The sequence below is a fragment of the Ammodytes marinus genome (genome assembly GCF_949987685.1).
Source record: "Ammodytes marinus genome assembly, chromosome: 13".
NCBI classification, from domain to species: domain Eukaryota; kingdom Metazoa; phylum Chordata; class Actinopteri; order Uranoscopiformes; family Ammodytidae; genus Ammodytes; species Ammodytes marinus.
Window position 1 is genome coordinate 7,987,657 of NC_137217.1, and position 15,555 is coordinate 8,003,211.

The window sequence follows — 15,555 nt, forward strand, 5'->3', positions numbered from 1 at the left end:
AATACTGTTTGTCATTGAGATCACTTTTCTTTGGTGCAAACGTTTCACTCAAATGTTGCAGCTGGTGTACTCATGGTTCCCAGCTTGATTTGAATGGAGAACGATGAATTAGAGTGCTTCCACAGAACCTTTCAGAATGCATTACAGCAGGAGCTTTCAAACGATTTGTGGCAGAAAATGTCAAGGCACAACTGTATTCAAAATCATTCATGACCTTTTGAACACTTTAATGCAATAGGCCTAATTTCAAATCCCAAGGAACACCTGTATGTGCCTCCACATTTGGGAACCACTGCAAAAGAGTATTACAATAAATGGTGAATTCACACAATTTCACAAGAAAAACTTCTTAAATATAACAAGGGAATAAACATGTATCTGCAAATCCACCATGTAAAAACAATTGCATGATAATTGCGTATTAGTTGGGATGCTTCTCTAACGGTCCACTCTGACAGCTATCCATCAAGTTAGCCGCGGCTCCCACAGCCGAGGACATCCAGTGCATTCCTGCCTCACTAAACAATATGCACACTGTACTGGCTGAAATGGTGTAGCACTACACCAGAGAATCTGCATGCTAATATTGGCTCGAACAGTGGCCTGTTGTCAGTGCTGCATAGTTTTTACAGAGAAACAATGGGCCCAGTGTCACTAAAATAACTCCTATAAGTATGGATTTTCAACCCAATGCACGGTGACACTTATCTGATTTGGGGCCCGGGAGGCTACGAAGCCACAGTCTCCGGGTGCGGAGCAAAATGCCACTTCTTTGCTGCAGACAGCGCAGACATTTACGCTGTGATTTTTCTAATGATTTTTGAATTGAATTACACCTCAAAATGCATGAAGCGGCAACAGTGGCATAATAATCTCTCATTATTTGGTCCAACGAGTTCGTCGGTTCAATTTCCTTCTGGCAAATTGTGCAAGTTGTGTATGAAATGTGAACGTAAATCTGTGATGAGAAAATGGGACCCAGCGCCACTATCTCTCATATACCAATGGAGATTTTAAATATACCGTTACTATTCCGTCAAAACACTGTTTATCATTTCAGGCTTTATCTTTATCCTGAAGCGACGCGGAGGGATGAAACGTAGGCTACATGTCGCCCACCACATGGATACCTGCATTTGTATTCTTTGCATCAGTTATTCAGTTTTCAGATGTTTTAATTGAACATTTTGAATGGAAATTCATTTTCAGCATTAAAAACTGGTATTGTGTGAGTTAGTTTATTGTCATATTTGATGTGCCCAAAATCTCATCAGTTGCCTCACAATAGAATGAGAATGGCTTTTTTCCCTCAATACAGCTCTCCAACAAAGACCTAATCTGTCTGGAACACGCAAATCCTGATTAAAAAGCACTTAAAGCATGTCTCAGTAAGAAGACATGATCCTAAAAAAAGGCTCTATTAAAAACAATCTTATAATACCGTTCTCCTGCTGCTGCCTATAGGTTTCTTTAGCATTATTACCATAATCCTTCTGCCTAGAGATTCACCGCAGCCTGGCGCCGCACACACACACACACACACACACACACACTATATACAGTCATATGAAAAAGTTTGGGAACCCCTCTCAGCCGGCATTATAATTGACTCTGCTTTCACAAAAAAAAGATAAAAGTGGTATGTCTTTAATTTACCAGGAACAGCTAACTACTGGGATGTTTTCCAAACAAAGATTTTTTGAAAAGCAGTATTTGGTTGTGTGAAATACAATAAAATGTGAAAAACTGGCTGTGCAAAAATATGGGTACCCTTGTGGTTTTGTTGATTTTAATGCCTGTAACAGCATGTAAAACTGATGACTTTAAACACAAAGTTGGTTGGATTATGTTGTTAAGCCTTGAACCTCATAGAAATGTCTGTTTAATCATGATAAAATGTATTTTAGGTGCCTAAATGCAAGTTGCACTTCTCTTTGACTCTCTGCTGAAGTGAGACAGAATGGGACCATCAAAACTGCTCCCAAAATATCTTAAAAACAAAGATTATTCATTATCATGGTTTAGGGGAAGGCTACAAGAAGCTTTCCCAAAGGTTTCAATTGTCAATTTCTACTGTAAGGAACGTTGTCAGGGAATGGAAGGACACAGGCACAGTTGCAGTTAAACCCAGGTCTAGCAGACCAAGAAAAGTACAAGAGCGGCATATGCGGCGGATTGTGAGAATGGTGGACACAACCCAAAGATCACCTCCAAAGACCTGCAAGAACATCTGGCTGCAGATTGTGTATCTGTACATGGTTCAACAAATCAGTGCAATGTTGCCGGCTGAGAGGGGTTCCCAAACTTTTTCATATGACTGTATATAAGTAGTTCTCAGTTAAAGTTGTCATATTCAATGTATCTAATTTTTCTCCTAATTTCATTCCTTTCAAGGTGAAAAGGCCATTTCAGAGCCCATTTCAAGGCACTAAAAGTCCTCATTGCAAACTAATTGCAATATTGCAGGGTTAACAGTTGCTTTGAGGGAGATGACACATCACACTTCAAAGACTTTCCTCAAAGATCTTATTACTACAAAGGCACAGCTCTGCACTATTAAAGAGAGAGTATAAAATGAGCAAAAAATGAAATGTCAAGCCTCGTCGCCGAGGAAGAAGCTGAGATTAATGCCACTGAGTGTGTAAAATGTTAGCATCTTTCAAATCCCTTTGATGGTAGACATGAAGACAATCTGAACAACTTGGCGCAATCAATGTGTCCCTTTCAGCCCATTTTGTCCTTGAGTCAAGTCGATGTAGGGGAAATGTAATCAAACAAAGTAGCATTAAATCAGAGCGTCTTGATTCGGACCAAGTGCTATAATATTAAAAAAAAGTAATTTAAAGCCATTCAGCAACACATTAGACATCCACGCAACCCATTTGATGATTTACCCCTGCAGTCAACGGCCATCATGCATTAAAGCCTCTGGAAACCTGGTCCAAAATAGTCAAAATCAATGTATGATATCAAAGTTGGATGTCTCAATCAGCGATAATAAAAATCTAATCAATTTTTTTTTCATAAACATTATAAAACTTAGTTTAAAAAATAACATAGCCATCTGACAGTACGCCGTGGCCGACCGTATCATACAGTCTCCATGGCAACATTGTTTTGGTAGAATCTGCCTAAAGGTAAACATCATTTCTGTAAAGTTTATCAAACTTAAATGACAATATGTTTAAAACGGATTGATACAGTCATATGAAAAAGTTTGGGAACCCCTCTCAGCCGGCATTATAATTGACTCTGCTTTCACAAAAAAAATATAAAAGTGGTATGTCTTTAATTTACCAGGAACAGCTAAGTACTGGGATGTTTTCCGAACAAAGATTTTTTGAAAAGCAGTATTTGGTTGTATGAAATAAAATAAAATGTGAAAAACTGGCTGTGCAAAAATATGGGAACCCTTGTGGTTTTGTTGATTTTAATGCCTGTAACAGCATGTAAAACTGATGATTTTAAACACAAAGTTGGTTGGATTATGTTGTTAAGCCTTGAACCTCATAGAATTGCCTGTTTAATCATGAGAAAATTTATTTTAGGTGCCTAAATGCAAGTTGCACTTCTCTTTGACTCTCTGCTGAAGTGAGACAGAATGGGATCATCAAAACAGCTCCCAAAAGATCTTAAAAACAAAGATTATTCATTGTCATGGTTTAGGGGAAGGCTACAAGAAGCTTTCCCAAAGGTTTCAATTGTCAATTTCTACTGTAAGGAACGATGTCAGGGAATGGAAGGACCCAGGCACAGTTGCAGTTAAACCCAGGTCTAGCAGACCAAGAAAAGTACAAGAGCGCCATATGCGGCGGATTGTGAGAATGGTTGCACACAACCCAAAGATCACCTCCAAAGACCTGCAAGAACATCTGGCTGCAGATTGTGTATCTGTACATGGTTCTACAATTCAGTGCAATTTGCACCAAAACATCTGTATGGCCGGGTGATGAGAAGGAAGGCCTTTCTGCGCCCACGCCACAGATACAGTTGCATGGAGTATGCAAAAGCTCATTTAGACAAGCCAGCTTCATATTGGAAGAAAATGCTTTGGACTGATGAGACAAAAATTAAGTTATTTGGTCTTTATAAAAAGCAGATGTTTTGGTGCAAATTGCGCTGAATTGTTGAACGATGTACAGATGCACCATCTGCAGCCAGATGTTCTTGCAGGCCTTTGGAGGTGATCTGTGGGTTGTGTGCAACCATTCTCACAATCCTCCACCTATGCCGCTCCTGTTTTTTTCTTGGTCTGCCATGCCTGGGTTTAACTGCCACTATGCCTGTGTCCTTCCATTTCCTGACAACGTTCCCTACAGTCGAAATTGACAATTGAAACCTTTGGGAAAGCTTCTTGTAGCCTTCCCCTAAACCATGACAATGAACAATCTTTGTTTTTCAGATCTTTTGGGAGCTGTTTTGATGATCCCATTCTGTCTCACTTCAGCAGAGAGTCAAAGTGAAGTGCAACTTGCATTTAGGCACCTAAAATACATTTTCTCATGATTAAACAGACAATTCTATGAGGTTCAAGGCTTAACAACATAATCCAACCAACTTTGTGTTTAAAATCATCAGTTTTACATGCTGTTACAGGCATTAAAATCAACAAAACCACAAGGGTACCCATATTTTTGCACAGCCAGTTTTTCACATTTTATTTTATTTCATACAACCAAATACTGCTTTTCAAAAAATCTTTGTTTGGAAAACATCCCAGTACTTAACTGTTCCTGGTAAATTAAAGACATACCACTTTTATATATTTTTTGTGAAAGCAGAGTAAATTATAATGCCGGCTGAGAGGGGTTCCCAAACTTTTTCATACGACTGTATATGCCTAACTCTTTTTAGATGCTTACAATCATGCAACTAACTCCCCAAAGGACATAGCTAGAAGGATTTAGTCATTTGGGTTCATAATGGCTTTATGGTTGAGATAACAGCAGTGAGTGGCTTCTTAGCTGGATGCTGTGGTTTCTCTCTCGTGGGGAGAGCAGAGCAGCGCCAGCAGGTTTGGTTTTAAAAACACTTTCCACTGTGGTTAAAACAAAGTAAAAACACATTCAAATGAATGAATATATTTATTCGACACGCTGTTATGTTTTTAAGTTTCTCCAGGGAGTTTGTTAGCAGACAGCATGACCTGCCAGTCACACCAGGAAAAGCTGGCTCGTGATATCGGCAGCCAACAGCGAGTCTCATTAAAGAGTCACTCTGCAGCAGCATACTCAAGCACAGCAGCCTCAAAGAATTATGCCAACTCATTCGTAATCTGTTCACAGTGAAGAAATACAACACATCACTCTACAACAACCGTTATATTTTTTTAAAATTATATTACAATGTTTCCTCTCGGGGGAACCTCTCTTGCTGTTATTTTACCACACAGAGTAAGTAAAATAAATTATAGATTTTTGTTTTTCTGTCAGCCATTGCCAAGCCCTGGTAAATCATTACCATCATCCATCACCTGTTGATCCCTTTACTAAGCCCCATGCTGCTACGAAACGCCACTAGAATATCAATAAAAAACTAATTATGCAGAGCAAAACATCCTGACACGGCTCAGCTTTTACAGTCCTCCACAGTCCATTATGCTGCATGATAATACCGACTGCATGCTCACCATGTTTGGCCATAAACAAAAATGTTACGTGCTGTTTAGTAACTTATTATTCATTTGACTCTGCATGCGCTCTTATTGAAAAGGGTTTTAGCGTCCCAATGCACACACTGACCATAATACATGTGCAGTGGCTTGATGGGATTGTTAATCAACGCAAATGACTCAGTGTTTACTGCTGACATTTATGGCTAATCAGAACGCACAGCCAATACTCTTTCGTGGAAAAAACAAAAATCCTCTCCAACACATTTTCACCACGAATGGTGGGTGACCAAGTGACTCTTACCAAACTGTTTTTAAGACACGAAAAAGAAAAGACACAGTACTATTTTTCAAGGATGTATTAGGGGAGAGTGGCCTGAGTTGTGCTGGTGGGGAAGTTGTGCCACCCCTTGTTTCTAGAAAACCGTGGAAGAAATTGGAAATGTGACCACATATTTGAAAAGAGCCATCCATTTGACTCATCCTGTAAAGAAGGGAGACACAAGGAATACGATATAAGCACATTTAAGCTAAAAAAAGCTGTGTTTTGCCTTACAAAGTAAAATGTCAATGATCAAGGTTTTCTGATTATTGTGTCTGAACAATTATAGACAAGTTTGAAAACATTTGACACATGTTTCAGTGCTTTAGTATGCTACACTTTGAGTCTATACAGTTAGCACGATGTCAGCCCTAAACTGCTGCATCATGCTAATTATCCAAAATTCTGGGGTTGGGGTGATTTGTGCAAAAGGGCCTAGGTGAGTTATAAGTAAGTAAGTTAGTAAAATATATTTATAAAAGCACATTTATGACAGTTTGCACTGTCCAAAGTACTTTATATAGTGCATTCAGTAGGAAAACAATGAAGGTAAAATAACAATAACACAAATAAAAGACATACAGCCCATACATCCACATATAAAATTAGTAGTGCAGAGGTGAGGAAAAGCCAGGATGTACAGATGGGTTTTGAGCCTTGATTTAAAGGCAGAAATGGAGGGGGAATCACATTTGTCAGGTGGCAGTTGGTTCCACAAACACGGAGCAACTAGTGCAAAGTACATTTCTGAGAGTTGTGCCAGTGGCATGGCTGTATAGGCTGGTCACCAAAAAGAAAGTGATCGTCTACAGTAGCTCAGAAGAGACTGACATCTCCATTCCACTTAACAACACCACTGACAAGAGTTCAGATGGCCAGAAAGATGATGATGGTGACTGTGTCATTGTGAGCTTTGCAGGCAAAACCACCTAGATCTGCTAGGCCTTGTTTAAGAAAATTGACCTTCAATCTTTGTAGAATATTTACTTTAAATAAATCTTGTTTTATGGATTTGTCTTGCATTACAGTGTATGAGAGATATATATCAATGGCACAATTTACCCCATGGTATTCTTTCCAAAGGCACAACTTACACCACACCAGGGGCAAGTTGTGCCACAAGACAACTTTTTTTCCGAAAGCTATATTTCTTCAACAGTTTATTCCAGATCCAAAGTTTGTATTGCCAGGGATGCACAACATCCTGAAATATATGTACATATTTGAGTTGGAGACATAACTGTCAAGGACTCCCTTTAAAATCACTTTGAGTAAAAAGTGGCACATCTCACCCCACTCTCCCCTATTGTTATTGACTTGAGTGATTTTTTGGGGGGGATCTCTGATTGGATTAGATATGTTACTTATCTGTATAGCGAAGATAAGACTGATATTTTTGTCCTTGATAACACACTGTAGAGACCACATCAGATAGTGAACTGTGTTGTCAATATCCTCTGGGTGCAATCAGAAATCTATTCAGTGGCAGACTATGTAATCATAATTTAACAGCTGCTTGTGATTGTCATCAGCTGTTGTCAATGTCTGCAAACCAAAACTCTATTGTGAAGAAACCAATTATTAATTTTAGATAAACAGTGTGTTGTCTGTAAAAAAAAAAAAGAGAGAGAAGTCTGAGTCAAACTGGTCTTTGTGAAAGATAATTAAATTGCTTTAAATAAGCTTTTTTGTCAATTTATTGAACATGTTAAAATAATACATACAAGCAATAAAAAAAGACAAACGGGATCCTCAGCAACAAATAAGCAGTTCAAATAATATTGTTCAAATCATAAGGGGTAAGAAGAAGTTTAAACTTTTCTGGTCCTACTCCCTCTTATTTCAAATAAATTATGCAAAGAAAATATAAATTCACGTTCCATGATGTTGAACTCGGTCAGCTAAAACAAATCAAAACTCTTGAAAAAAACCAAGAACAAACTAATGGGAACAGATGAACCAAAACCGTCATATTATATAAAAAAAAAAATTCTGAAGAGGTAATTTTTTCAAAGTGTCAGCAACATGAACAAAATGCAATAGAAAACAGGTTGACTGCAGCTATTCTAGGCAGAAAGAGGTAGAGCTTTGGGACGGTATCCTGATGTATGACAAGCCCGGCAGCTGGATAATCAAGCTGGGAGGACAATATGTTCTTATTGTTTTTTTTGTAGGAGTTATCTTTGCCTTACGAATCCCTACATGCCCTCACAGTGCTGACAGTAAACACCCATTTTCTATGATACATAAATGCACAAAAAATCCCTGCTTGTTAGAAGCTTTTTTCCTCTGCAAAGCCTATATAATTAGGTTAACCTCCAACAGTACTGACTGTAAGATGAGCCTGACAAAATGGAGACTCAAGTAGATCCTGTGAAGCTAGCCTGTTTCAGTGACTAAGTCACTGACAGCTGTTTGACAGTTTGCACTACTTTGCGTGCTACTTTTTAATTAGGCTGAGTGCTCAATATCTTAATTAAGGTCAATCAAACACTGTCTAGCTTCATCCACAGCTCATTATTAATTTAATAACAACTTCCACAATCTATAGCATGACTTAATAATACCCTTAGCACATCTTAACAATTTGTCATCCATTGAAATAGTCTGTGCTGCTCATCCTGACAACCGAGACTCATCTTGTAATACATGTTGGTGATATTTGAAGCCATCAGACTGCTGAAGACTCTCAACTTCCCACTGTGGCAGCTAACAGGTTGAGTGACAGTGTTTCCATTGGAAAAGTTTAGGAATATTGCAAGAGAAGGCAGTACAATTCATGTCACAATCTGATCTTGACTTGATTTTGTCATTGTCAGAGCCAAATGTGATGCAGCATGTTTCTGTCTGCATTGTCCTGAAATTAGTTATCCCTGGGAAGTTAAGAAAGCACAACTTGTAAACAACACTAAAGGGACCAATTATCCAACAGTCTGATGTTTAATATTGTAGAGAAGAAGCAGGGGAAGCCTGAGAGTGTGTTGCATTTACTTGATGGCTTCTTTCATAAATACCAGATTTAACAATCCCAAGATAATGACCTGCCCCATTACTGGTTTAAGCCTAGGGCTCCTCAAGGCACCACTGCTGTCAAATACATAGCTATGTATGCCTGCCTTTATTAAACACCAGTAGAAACTTGCTTCATTCAAAATATATTTTCAGCTTCTCATAATGCAGCCAAGGCATAATTGCAGTCTGAGGGTGACAATGGCCTTTGACCTCGTCTTGATTAATTCACCATGACAACTGCCCAATGACAACTAAAGATAAGCCTGATCAACTATCATCCGGATCTGCTGCCTTGGGAGTGTCCGATTATCATGCCCAGAACATTTACCATGACAGCCACTGTAGCTGTGCGAACAAGGTTCAATCGTAAGGTGAAGACACCAAAACACCCTGTCTGATGTGTTCAGCTGAGAAATTCAAGGCCCTACTAAGGGGGAAGAGATCAGCAGCTCCAAGGGAAGAGTTATGCAGGGAGTGGGATCTCTTCATTTTTCCTCCTCTTCCTCGGCGTGAAGAGGATGTGTAGCCTTGCTTCTGGGACAACAACAAGGTCTGTGGTGGGTCTGAGGCACGGGAAGCATTCTTCTGAAAAAACACCCATCGCTATGTGGACCGGGACCAAACCTCCCACCCAGGGGCGAAATCCGTTCTGCCGCTGCATTCATGGTGGATCTGAAGCACCCACTGGGCCTGGAGAAAAGAGCCCCTCTGTGTCTACAAAAACCCATCTGGCATTCAGGACGTTAGTCCTCCGGAGATTTTTCTGGACGAGATAAGAACGGCAGCAGAACCACTCCCTTCTTATAACCCAAGACAAGTTCATGACCTTTGAACTTCGCTTCAAGTAGGGATTTTAAAATGGGGAAGGATGTGATTCAAAGGAAACAATTCACACCACCGTACCACTGCTATGCTGTGTTGAAAAAGTGTGTTTTTTGAGCATGTTAAATCAGAACTAAAAAAACTCAAGTCACATTTGTGTTGAGTATTGCTAGCTCCCTTGTATAGGCTACATACAGTAAGTGTCAGGGCGTATGTTACCTGAGCAGCTGTGAGGCTAATTTGCAGTACTACCAGATATAATGAAAGCCCTGGACTGTCACTGCTAACAGCTCCTTACATTTATCTGTTTACTGACATACATCAGCTACTTTCTCTTAGCTTTTTTTCATTCTTGTTGTTTATGACAGGAGTGAATTAAACCTTAAGAAATTCGCCTGGCATCAATAGATAGATTTATGTGTGCCACTTAAGGTGCAATGTAAGCTTGTTGTGAATTCTCTGCAATATTAAAAACATATCTGGGCTTTTTCCCCTCTGCCACATATGTAGTGTCAGAGCAAATGGCATTACTCCTTTTATACTTTTTTGTGTGGCTGCAACAAATGATTGATGCATTTCTATTAAAAAGGGGGATTCAGCGTTTCTAATCCTAAACACTTTTTGTCAAAAGAGGCCTTCAATTCTTCTCCAACCAATCAGCTACAGGCAGCGTTTGGTAGTACAATCCTATTCGACAGGTGGTTAGTGAAGGCTGCTTTTGCTAATGCAAGGCACGCCTGGGGAAAGAGCAAGAAGCACGAATGGAGAGGGTTGTATTCGCTTTGGTGATCAGTCTCAATGTCAACAAGCTTTTTCTGGAATAGCTTACTCCACCTTTAATCTATACATTATTTTGAATCTATTCCCCAGAAAATTGTTTAACATCAAATATACTCGGAGCCTAAGTTGACATCTTCAAATTGCTTGCAAAGTCCAACCAACTGTTCAAAATCATTGGAAATTTAATTTTCGCAGATATAAAACAGAGAAGAGGTAGCTAAATCTCACATTTGACCGGTTGGAAAAAATCGAATATTTTGACATTTTTGCTTGGCAAATTAAATCATATTACACTGTGATTTTGAGGTTGTTTATATTTTTCTACAAGCTCGCTCATGAATCCTCATTTTGAATGTTGCCATGTTCAGCCTGGTGCATTAATACAGTACTATATCTCTGTCATGACAGAAGTGCTTGTCGAGGATGAGGTATTTGTATGCAACCGGCATGAATGGGTGTCTCTAGTAGGACTATGGGACAGCACAGAAGAAAAATGTAGCTCAGCATTGGGTTGATGCCATCAGTGTAGTGCTCGAGGACGTTTCCTCACTCATGAGACACATTAATACATAAACACTTCTACAGGACAGTGAACATGACTAATGTCTTTAAGTTGTAAGCCAGCTGGAGGCTTGTGTCCAAGGCTTCAACCGAGACATTACACTTTGATTTCTTCTGCGTGTTGGCTGGCACAAAGAAATGATAACCCTGACAGCTTTAGATCCCAACACAATCTGAAAAGCATTCTGCTTTGTCAAGCACCCAATGCAGTGCAAGTCATTCCAATTAATCAGTAAAGTCAACAAAATCAAAATAGTTTTAAGCCTACATATCTGTGAAACCAATGCTCTGACCAAAGGTTTAGCAGCTATTTAGTATTTTACACCAGGAGACCTAAAAAGGTACCAGGACACATTTCAAGAAAGTACTAATATAGGACAACCTCATTTGATACTGGAGGATGGATCGAGGTGGATTCTGATACTAAAATTTATCTTGGGCTAACTGATCACAGGCAGATGGCTTTAGAAAATGTGTGTGCCACAAAGGCACTGAGGAAGTATTGATCCTATTAACATTTGACATTCCAAGAGTCACATTATGTAGTCAAAACATTCAGATGAGATTTAAGACACTTATGTTTACTCCTAGCACAAAAGTCATTTCCGTTAGCCAGATCATAAATCTGATGCATCGGTGTGCCTTTTCTGGTGGTTCAACGTATCACAGTTGATCCTAAAGGACGAACCACCCCACCCCCCAGTTCCGCACGCATGTGAATCATGGATTGCCATCAATCAGAGACGCTCACACATCCGCTGTCCTTTGGGTCGGCCAACATTTTGTCTATGACCTCAGATCAGACGAGACACCCTGCTGATTGTAAGCCTATTACTATGCGGGAGAAATAAACCAATCAGGATTCCCTCAGTAGCGAAGCGCCCCGCAACGAATCCCTGTCCGACCATGATTCAATCTGAACAGCAACTTTTGTGATCCATCGCACCCCTACCCTTTCCCCCGCTAAATATAAAGCTTTTGATATAAAGCTTTTTTACACACACATACTGTATAATCGTCTTTTTTTTTCCTCGCCAAACAACTCAGACAAGGATTTTTAATTCGGACCCAAGACGAAATACAAATAGACACAGCCGTCCGTACCAGCTGTTGGCTTGTTAGGCGAGCTTGGATGTGGATCTTTCATTGTTTGATTTCATCTGTGGGACCAAGTGGACGGATGCCAAATGTGAGAAGTGAAGCAAATCTGATGACAACAGTCAAGCGGGACACACTTGACACACAAGATATTGCCAGATGTGAACTGTCAACCATTTCAACTGGATGTGCACACAATTTGGATAAAACATATAACTTCTAAACGTAGCGGCAGTTACTTTTCGCTCATCTACAGTTACACTTCCACTTTTAGTTGTTGATTTCCTGCGGGATCAAAGGACTCCAGTTCATCATATCTGACATATGGGATGCAGTAGCTATGGTAGTGCTTTTGTACTCTCTTGGTTACCCATCATCCCCTCCCCTTAGACTCTTGTAGCCACAGACCCAGCTGCTTACACACATACACACTCAGTGATTGTCCTGCCAGATGGTCGAGGCCAGATGACGTGGTCTCCTCTACTCATAGCAGCAACACTGACTGAGGCACTATCTCTTACAACATGGAATAGAAGCACAGAGACGCAGAATGTGCTGATGGATGTTGCATGTATCCGTGAAATCTGTTAGGAAAAGCTGCTAACCCGAGGGGAGGAAATGAACACGCTTGTATAAACTGTGACGCATTTGGCGGATCACAGGAAATCATTTGCATGCGGGATATGTTGAAGCGTTTTTTTTGCATTATTGACTGATCTTGAGATTAATCATTCGTCTCGGAGAGAAAGAAAAAATCCTGAAAGAAAGGGAAATAGACGAGAGGTGAGAGAGGACAGAGAGGGAGAATCTGAACAATGGTGTCAAACTAAAGAACACTGGTCCAGTGATGGATGCAGCCCTCTAACAATCAGAGCTTTTGAGGGGGGGAAGGAGAGGAGGTGCTTCATGTTGGCAGTGCCAGGGCCCGTGTACCAGCTAGTGTCAGCCTCTGCCACAGAGACAAATGACTGAGCCACTGCACTTCTACATGTGTACCACTGACAAATGCAAAGCAGAGGAAAACAACTCATAAATATTCTCAATACCGTGTTGCATGCACAGTCAGCAGTGCTGCTTACACAGTCTCAGTGAAGATATATAGAACGTACACAAAGTCGAGAACCAGCAAAAGCCCATACTCGCCATGTAGATGCTCAAATGACAAATGGATTTTGAAAGGTGTAGTGAAAGCCAGATATTGGGTGGCAGAAGGTAAAAAGGTCATACAGTAAGTTGTTTTTTACTGCATGATTTTGGCAGAACATGGCTTGTGCTAGTCTGAATAATTAAATGTATTCAACAATACCAGTTAATTGAAATTATAATTTTAGAAAAAACCTGCCTAACATTGTTTGGTCAACCTTTTGCCATCAAGACAGCTCTGACTTGACAAGGCATTGACTCCACAAGACCTCTGAATGTGTCCTGTGGTATCTGGCACCAAGACATTAAAGGCAGATCCTTTAAGTCTTGTAAGTTGTGATGTGCGGCCATGAGTCAGACTTGTTGTTCCAGCACATCTTACAGATGCTTGATCTGATTAAGTTCTGGGGAACTTGTGAAGCCAAGCCAACACCTTAAACTCTTGGCGATGTTTCTCAAACACTTTGTGCACCCTGGCAGGCAACATTGTAATGCTGAAAGAGACCACTGGCATCAATGTGTGCGATATGACGATATTAGACAGTGAACAATAAGAATCCATGATCCCTCATTACATAGAGATTGTGGAACAAAGACCCTAGCGCCAAATCCCCGTCCAACTTTTTTTTTAGCCAAAAAATTATCTTTATATATTTCTCAAAAACTGTGAACCTTGAGTTTTGTGATCCAACGCACCCCTACAATTTCCCCTGATCGTCTATCCCTTAATCAATGAATACTGTTGCCATGAAAGGGTTTACTTGGTCTGCCACATTGTTTAACTCAGTGGTACATGCCAAAGAACACTGCCCATTGGGTCACACATCACTGCCTCATCTGGCTTTCCTTTTCCCCACAGTGCACCCCTGAGCCATCGCTTTCCAAGGTAAACAACGCACATGCACCTGCAATCCACGTGATGCAGAACACCTTTCATCAGTCCAGGACCACCTTCTTCCCATGGACAGGGGTCAGCATGGGCACTCTGACCGGTCTGCGGCTATGCAGCCCTTTATGCAGCACTTCCTGGTTTTACTGCCCGCAACATTAGTGTTTAGAGTGAACTTAAGCACTAGTCAGCATTGTTAACAACAGGCACCAGTTTTAAGCGAGAAGGCTCTGATAGAGTGACTGTACACTTCCTGTCCAGCACCATTCAGTGGACTGGGAAGGTAATTAGCCGGTGAACATAATGTAGCATTTAAAGAGCCTGGTATTTCCCCCTGGAGTTGCTGGAGACCAGACAGCAACAGGACTGCAAATGAATGCTAATGTCGCTCTATTATCTGCTGGATGTATACATAAACAACAGTTTGCTAACAAGCTTGTCATTTCAAGTTGATAATAGTCAAAAAGGTGATAATAGTCAATGCTAGGTTTACACAGATTTCCGTTGCTGTGTACAAAAATAATGAGATGCAGTTGTAATCATAGAAAAGCTCTGAAAAGACAATTAACACTATGATGTTAAACTCATTTCTGTTGGAGCATTTAATATTGATTCAAGGTGAGAGAGACACACTGTGCTGATGTAAAAGATGTAATGTGTTCTACTAAATGAACTTGCCTTACCTGACCAGATCCCTACATTAGAACATCTGCAGCCTCCTACATGTTAATTAGAGACATTTGCAAGAATTGCACTCCATAACATTATTTAGAATGAGTATAATCTTGTTTATAAGAAGGTATAACAGATCTGTTCAAATGTTAACATCTTTAAAGATTACTAGTCAATCTATGAAGCCATTTTTGTGGAGCTGTACTGTCGGTATTGTGTCTGGTGAAACCAAAAACGATCATAGTACTCTCCTCTTGACTCTTCTATCTACTGAGAAAATAATGCATGCAGTGCTTACAGCAAACACAGTGCCCAGCAGAAAAAGGAATAAAATAAAATAATTGCTTGAGAAGGCCGATGGAGCTGTGCGAGCCAGATAAAGGGTGTGCAGGTAAATTGAAAGGCTGTATCACACACACAATGCATCATTCACACCATCATCCAGCTATGCATCCTTATAAACTTAAACTGAAAATAAATATTCATCTCATTCATTCATTAGAAACATGTCATTTCCAAAGGGCATGTTCTGAAACTGTTTTGATTGCGGGTTGATCTGTGTTTTCAGAAGCTTCTCTATAGAGTAAGGGTGTATTCACACAGGGAAAGTCCGCTAGTGCACTTGCTTTGGTCCAGACCAAATAG

At 40.1% G+C, this 15,555-nt stretch overlaps 1 protein-coding gene across 1 annotated transcript in view; it reads right to left on the minus strand.

The window, feature by feature from the left end:
• The window catches only part of LOC307259494 (myelin basic protein-like), a 49,781-nt gene that overhangs the window by 657 nt on the left and 33,569 nt on the right, over positions 1–15,555 (minus strand). The window lies entirely within an intron of this gene.